Source organism: Anastrepha ludens, chromosome 2 (assembly GCF_028408465.1).
Source record: "Anastrepha ludens isolate Willacy chromosome 2, idAnaLude1.1, whole genome shotgun sequence".
Classification (NCBI taxonomy): Eukaryota; Metazoa; Arthropoda; class Insecta; order Diptera; family Tephritidae; genus Anastrepha; species Anastrepha ludens.
Genome location: NC_071498.1, coordinates 105646564 through 105654771, shown reverse-complemented (window position 1 = coordinate 105654771; position 8208 = coordinate 105646564).

Below are 8208 nucleotides of genomic sequence, written 5' to 3'. Positions count from 1 at the left end.
GCATTCTGTTTAATTAAATTATTTTTTTTAAAGGGTCATTCAACAGTGACGGCAGACACTAGATGTCAGTAGTGAATAATTAATAGATGGGTTTTTTTTGATAATAAAAACATTTTTCTAATAGCGGTCGCCCCTCGGCAGGCAATGGCAAACCTCCGATTGTATTTCTGCCATGAAAAAGCTCCTCATAAAAATATCTGCCGTTCGGAGTCGGCTTGAAACTGTAGGTCCCTCCATTTGTGGAACAACATCCAGGCGCACACCACAAATAGGAGGAGGAGCTCGGCCAAACACCTAACAGAAGTGTACGCGCCAATTATTTATTTTTTTTTTTATGACAAGAGAGACAGATACAGTTTTTGACGTGATAACGTTGTTGTTGTTGTTGTTGTTGTTGTAGCAGTATCTTCGCCCTGTCAGTGTAGTATAGATTACCGGTCGTCTTCGTCTAGCTCATCTAACGGTAGGCCCAGGAAACTGGCAGTTTCGACGGGTTGGGTCCAGAGGGAGAGAGGTGTTAGATGAGTAGGTTTGATGGGGCATGTGAAGAGGTGGTTAGTGTCGTGCGGGGTACCTTCACATGCTGGACATATGTTTAGTATGTCAGGGTCGATTCTGGATAGGTAGGAGTTTAACCTGCTACAATATCCAGAACGTAGTTGTGCCAAGATTACGCGGGACTCTCGAGGAAGCTGGAGCTCTTCGTCTGCGATAGGTGGTGGTTGGACTCCGATAACGGCATTCGGAGGTCGGGAGCTTAAGAAGGTGGTAAGGGTCTCCCGATGAATGTCGTTAATTGCCTGTCTGCATACTGTCTGATCCTGGAGTGGTCTGTCCGTTTTGTCCTGGATCTCGTCCACGTAGTTGAGGAAGTGTCTCCTGATGTGCCTGGGAGGTGGCTCAGGCTCGAGCAGGTGTCTGCATGGGTGAGGCCTACGGTGACACCCAAGCAGAAACTGCTTGCCGAGCATTTTGTTTTGCTCCTTAACCGGGAGCATGTGCGCCTCGTCGTGTAAATGTTGGATAGGGGACATCAGGAGACATCCTGTCGCGGTCCTGATGGCAGTATTCTGGCAGGTCTGAAGCTTCGTCCACTGCGTATCACTGGTTCCAGGCGACCAGACAGGCGCGGCATAGTTCAGAACCGGTCGGCCTATTGCTTTGAAAGTCGACAGCAACATTTCTTTGTCTTTTCCCCAAGTGCTGCCGGCGAGCGACTTGAGGACCTTGTTGCGATTCTGTACTCTCGTTGCAATAGCGGTTGTGTGCGCTGAGAAGGAGAGCAAGCTGTCAAAGGTGACTCCCAAAATTCTGGAGTTGTTTACCGTCGCTATTGGGGTATCTTCGACGTGCACCTGAAGTGGCAGCTTGACCTCCTTTGTCCAGGTGGTAAAAAGGGTCGCCGTGGATTTAGTGGGAGAAAGTTTTAAGTTTCTCGCAGTGAAGAAGCGAGAAAGGCGGGCGAGGTAGTCGTTTACTTTTGAGCATAGGCCATCAATGTCATTGCCCGACGCCATTATCGTGCAGTCGTCGGCGTATGAGACCAGTGAGACTCCCTCTGGTGGCTGGGGGAGTTTCGAAATATAGAAATTAAAAAGCAAGGGTGAAAGGACACCACCCTGCGATACTCCTTGCTTTATTTTTCTCTAATTTGAGGTTTGGTCTCGAAATATTACCGACGAGTGACGACCACTCAGGTAGTTCGCGGTCCACCTCTTCAGCCCTGGCGGGAGTGTCGACTGTAAAATGTCATCTAGTAGCGTGGCGTGGCTGACTGTGTCGAAAGCCTTTTGTAGGTCCAACGCTACTAGGACAGTCCTCTCGCAGGGGCGGTTTTGGTTTAGTCCGCGGTTTACCTGGGTGTTTATGACGGTGAGTGCCGTGGTGGTACTGTGCACTCTACGGAAACCATGCTGGTGTGGGGCTGGAGTCAGGTGTTCAGTGAGGAGAGGGAGTAGAAGGGCTTCAAGTGTCTTCACTACTGGGGAAAGGAGAGTTATCGGACGATAAGACTCCCCTTGGTTGGCGGGTTTCCCAGGCTTCAGCAGTGGGACCACTCTCCCTAATTTCCACTTATCAGGAATAATGAGAGTGGCCAAGGACAGGTTGAAGACCTTTGTGAGGTATTCTACTCCCAATGGACCCAGCTTTTTCAACATCAGCATGTTTAGTCCGTCGGGGCCAATGGCTTTAGATGGTTTCATGTGTTTGATGGCCCCCTGAACCTCGTCACTGGTGAAAACAAGCGGTGCACTGTTGTAGGGCAGTTTGTGCAGCCGTCTGGTGGCACAACGTTTGGATCTGTCGACCGGAGGATGCAATATAAATTGCCGGCTAAAATAGCTCGCGCATCTCTTCGAGTTCGACGAAGTACGACCGTTGAAGGTGATATCCACCTTGTCGTTGTGCTTCGTCGGGTTCGACGATTGCTGTCCCCTACGATCATTTGGCAGGCTTGAATGCCAAAGATCGTGATGCGCGTTAAAGTCACCTACTACCAATCGGTTTTCTCCCCTGATGAGCGCACCAATATCGGGGAGATATCCTGCCGGGCAGCAGGTGACAGGGGGTATGTAAATATTGTAAATTTCGAGCTCGGCATCGCCTGACCGGACAGCTATACCTTGACGTTCTAAGGTGCTGTCCCTGCGGTCGATGCCTTCATCAATAAGACGATACTGCACTGAATGGTGTACTATGAACACTAGGCCACCACCGTTGTCTCGCTCGCGGTCCTTTCGGTGCACATTGTAGCCGTCCCTGGTAATCAGGGGGGAGCTAGCGTGCAGTTTTGTCTCCTGGACCGCAGCTATCTTGATTCCGAACCGACTCATGAAGTCGACTATCTCGTCAATCTTGCTCGTGAGTCCGTTGCAGTTCAGTTGCAGAAGCTTAAAGCTTCGCGGGAGTGTCGTCGTAATTTGGGGGGTGAGGGATGCGTGATGTTGTCTGCGTTGGTCCTGCTGTGCGTTCCGCAAAATGGGGAATGGCCTGATGTTGTCAGATGGCCGCGCCACGGGGGGCGGTTGCGGGTGCAGAGCTCTGCAGCAGGGGGCAACGTAGTCGCGTGTCCACTCACGGGTGGTGTGCAGGCCGGAGCACCTCCGAAAATGACACCAGCCACTGCAAGAATTGCATTGGACAGTTGTCAAGTTCCGAGGAACTACGGTCTGGCACACGGAGCAGACTGTGCGGGGGACCAAGAGCTGCTGGTTTGTCCCCGCACTGGGGTAGGAGCAGGAGGGTTGTGGGTTGGAGAGGGAGTTGTGTTGCTCTTGGGGGCTCCTGACCGTTGAGGCGTTGTTAGTGGCGGCAGTGTGATGTGCCGACACTGAGGGCAGTGTAGCCGTGGAGGCGGGGACCGCCTGTGAGCGGGAGCAACACGTGGCCACATACCTTGTGGACCACTCCCTGTGTGTCTTAAGGCCTGAGCAGGTCTTAAGATGGCACCACCCGTTGCACTGGTTACACCTAACCGAGGTGGAGTTCGGGTGGAGCCGTTTGTGGCAAATGCAGCAGTAGAATACTTCAGGTCCGGGGTTGGGTTCGACGCCAGCCCGGAAGAGAAGTATTTGGAGCAAACTGGCTGCAATGAGTTGCTAACGTCTTATAATTCGTGATAACGTCTTATAATTCGATTTAGCCGGCTGCACGCACGAAAAAATGTGTCGTTAACTTGCTCATTTGTCGTTACCTTGCTCATTCGCCGTTACCTTGCTCATTTGTCGTTACCTTGCTCATTTGTCGTTACCTTGCTCATTGTCGTTACCTTGAATGAACTGCAAGCGAAAGCGCGGAACGAACGACAAAGCAAACGAACGGCAACGTTCGACATCTTGCTCTCTCCTACTTAAGTGAGCGTATATATGTATGTATATGCGCATATGTACATATATAAATTCACGTATTTGTATTTGCATATGCCTTCTTATTGATTATTATTAATTTGATTTACTTGAAAAATTTAAAATAAAACCAAGTTTGTTAATAATACCTGTTGTTTTAATGTTATTATTATTAATTTTTTTATTATATATGAAGGAAAAAATTTATGGTAATATTTACCATATACCTTATAAAATATGTTGTATACTAATATATGTAAATAAACATGCATATACATATACAATTTCGCGCAATTTTCAAAAAGAACAAATCTTATGGTAATATCAAATATACGAATCTATTCCGTACGCAAGCAAATGTAAGCTAATGTGCTTGAACTGCAAGCGAGAGCGCGGAACGAACGACAAAGAGCACAATCGGCCTCCGCGTTCGGCAACGTTCGACATCTGGCTCTGTCCTACTTGAGTGAGCATATATATGTATGTATATGCGCATTTGTATTTATATAAATTCACATACTTGTATTTGCATATACCTTCTTCCTGTGTGCATGGTAATGAGCCATTTCTCTGTTGAGAATAGGACGATGATAGAAAAAGTAGGAAATGAAAGGGAGTGTTTCGAGTGTAAAGTGTCTTGAAAAAGGCAAATCGATGATGGTGCCTCTTAGTGTTGTTGACTTATTAACGTTTGAAGCACAATCGAAATTGAAGATATCTTTCATGAATTTGATAAATGTTTCGTCATTTTTCACGTTTGTGTAAATGTAACTTGACCTATTCCATTGCGATTCCATTTACCTCCTTCTCTATATCCATACAAAATATCTATCAAACAAATAAAATTAAAATTTTGTTTTGAAAATTGCAACCATTCCATCAATATTTTCTAATGACGTTGTCACGTTAAACTATCGTCAGTAAACCGACTTTACAGACAACCTCTTTTTTTACGATAGAACAACGCGTCCAAGTTATTTGAATTTTTCATAAAAATCATCACGAATTCCTGAGTTCTAAGTGGGAGCATGCTATAAAAGTGTTCGATCTTTAAGAAAAACAAAATTCGTAATTTTTTTGTGGAAATGATCGTCCGAATGAGTCGACAGTTCAAAGGCTGGTGAAAAAACTTCAAGAAACTGGTTCTGTCGAGGAAAGAAAAATGACTGGGAGGACAAAAACTGGGCGTTCTGTTGAGAATATTGCTGCTGTAGCGCAAAGTGTTGCTGCACAACCTTCAACTTCGATATCTTGACGTTTTCAACAACTCGGTATTCTTGAATCGACTATTTGGCGGAATTTACCTGTAGACGTACTCTTGGTATATTTTTTCACATATAATTGAAAGAATCTAAATTCTTCTTCTGAAGCTAGTTTTGGAGTTCTGAAAAACGAATGATCTGTCAATTTTTGAACTCGTTTTTGATTCGCCCTAAAAATGAACTTTACGACGACTTAAATCGGCAGCACAAATAATATTTTTTTTAATAATATTTTAATGAAAAAAAGAGTAACTTGTTTACTATGTTTACGGTTACTTTAATAGAAAATGAGTGGCTTGCAGCAAAATCAATAAACGTACCATCCGCCGCATACTGAAAAATGATCTCAAAGTCAAGCCTTACAAGATCCAAAAGGCGCATAATCTCACACCAAAGTAGCAACAAGTCAGACTTGTTCCGCTTGACCGAAAGCGGTCAATTTCCGAAGATTGTGTTTTCTGACGAGAAAAGTTTTCAAATTGAGCGATTCGTAAACTGCCAAATCAATAGGATTTATTTGGCCGACCGTCATACGAAAATTTGAGTCATCGATTGGCCACCAGGAGGCAGTACCCACCACAGGTAATATTTTGGGGCGCTGTAACCGCAGATGGGCACTCTCGAATCGTTTTTATCGAGTCTGGCGTCAAGGTAAATGCGAAATATTATCGGGAAAGTAATCTGGAGATTGCTTTGAAGTCGCGGGCAGACAAACATTTCGGTGGCAGACCATGGACGTTTCAACAATAATCGGCACCGTCTCACAAAGCTCAAGTGAACCAAGAACGGCTAAAAAACAACGTCCCAAGCTTTATAACGTCCACACAATGGCTCTCAAATTCACCAGACGTGAATCCGATGGATTATTTTCTTTGGACCCTTTTGGAGAGCATGGTCCGAACTAAATGGTTCACCAGCCTCGAGCCGCTGAAAAAAGCCATTGCCCGCGAGTGAGGCAAAATACCTGCAAGTTACATTCGGACAGCTTGCGATTCGTTCCTGGACCGTCTCAAGACCATATTCAAGACAAGAGGCGATCATATCGAGCAAAAGTAAATTTATTCTTAATTTTGTATTATTTTCACACATTTTTTACTTTGAATTGAATAAAAGTAATTTTCCAAACTAAATTGATGGCCTTGAGTGCCAGACTCTGTACACGATCATTTAAATCCTTTAGATGTGCTTACATTGGTGTAAGTCCTTAGCTTGTTGTTTACAATTAACGGGAAAAGTTAACCATACTGCGGGACCTGTCTGTTATAGCGGCACGACTTATACGTAAATAATAAGATGTCTTAATCGGAGGTATCAGGTGCCCTGACCACAGTGGACTGGACTTTGGTTTATCGAGACAGGAGTGCATTGATCAACTAACTACTTCGATTTTGACAATGTAGCACCACACTTACCCACTGTGAAACGCTGGTGAAACGACACGTCGATCCTTGCAGGATGAATTTCGTAAAGCCCGGCCAAAATGATTGTTGTGCCATTTTGAATGGTACACAACCAATTTTGTGCGAAAAGTTTTCGCAGAGTTAAGGAAAGCAAACCGTCGAAGAAGAATCATCCTTCACCAAGACAATGCGAGCTCTTACGTATCGGCTCACAGAAGAGATTTTTTGAGCACACACCCGCCATACAGCTCTGACTTGGTGCCTAATGATTTATTTTTGTTCCCCACCATCAAAAATAAAAAGCGAGGTCAATGCATCAATGTTTTAAAACGCCTAAAGAAGCTGTTACGTTAAAGTCTTTAAACATCGCGTTTTAGAGGTATCCACTTCTGAGTGGCAAAAGTGCTTTGAAAATTGATTTAAGCGAATGCAGGAGTTTATTGTCTTCCAAGGAGAATATTTTGAAAAACAATAAATCCATTTTTATTACTATTTTACTAGGTTTCTATTCTTCTTCTCCTTCTTGATTGACGCGATAACGGCTTACGCGATTTTGGCCGAGTTTAAACAAAGCGCGTTTCGTTCTCGCGCTAACCGGCGCCAGTTGAACACACCAAGTGAAGCCAAGTCTTTCTCCACCTGATCTTTCCAACGCAGAGGAGGCCTCCCTCTTCCTCTGCTACCACCAGCTGGTACCGCATCGAATACTTTCAGAACCGATGCGTTTGTATCCATTCGGACGACATGACCCAGCAAACGAAGCCGCTGGATCTTTATTCGCTGCGCTATGTCTACGTCGTCGTAAAGCTCATACAGCTCATCGTTTCATCGTGCCTTCGTCACCAACGTGTAAAGGTTCCGCAGAATCTTGCTCTCAAACACTCCAAGGGACGCCGGATGATGTCATCGTCCACGCTTCTGCGCCATACGTTAGGGCGGGCATGATGAAAGTCTTATAGGGTGTTAGTTTTGTTCTTCGAGAAAGGACTTTACTACTCAATTATCTATTTTATCCAAAGTAGCACTTGTTGGCAAGAAAGATTCTACGTTAGATTTTAAGGCTGAGGTATCTTATCGATATGGGATTGTTTATTTGATGATGATTCGTTTTGCCCTCGTGATGTCAATATAATCAGCATACACCAACAGTTCCATTACTGGACGCAAAATATAAAAGGCAGCTTTCGTAGAATCTTCCTGTTTATATAAGACCATGGGCCTGTTACTCTTTTTCGACTCTGTTGCAGATGCCCGGCTGATATTTAATCCAAATATGGCGGATATTTGCGTGGCTCGCATTTGTTCGAAGTGAGACTTTTGATAAATTTAGCAGTAGGAGCTTGGAGATCGTTGACAGCGACTTGTTATTAAAATATAAAAAAATCAAGGAGTCAAAGCTTTCTGCTGAAAAGAAAGTGGCTTATGGCCGAAATATTCAAGAAGCGGATAGTGACAAAATCGACAAATTTCTTCAAACTAATTCAGTTGTTTCGAATGAAAACAATAAATTACGCATTAGTGTCGGTATTTGAGCACAATAAATTAAAATCATTTAATAAAAAGAAAAAAAAATGTGAATTTGCTTCTTTCTCCACAAATTTACTGATGCCGGTTTTGCGCGAATTAAAAGTAAAAAATTCGAAATGTTCGAATGCTTGACATTTGCGAAAATTTTGATCGAACATAATGCTTCACATTATT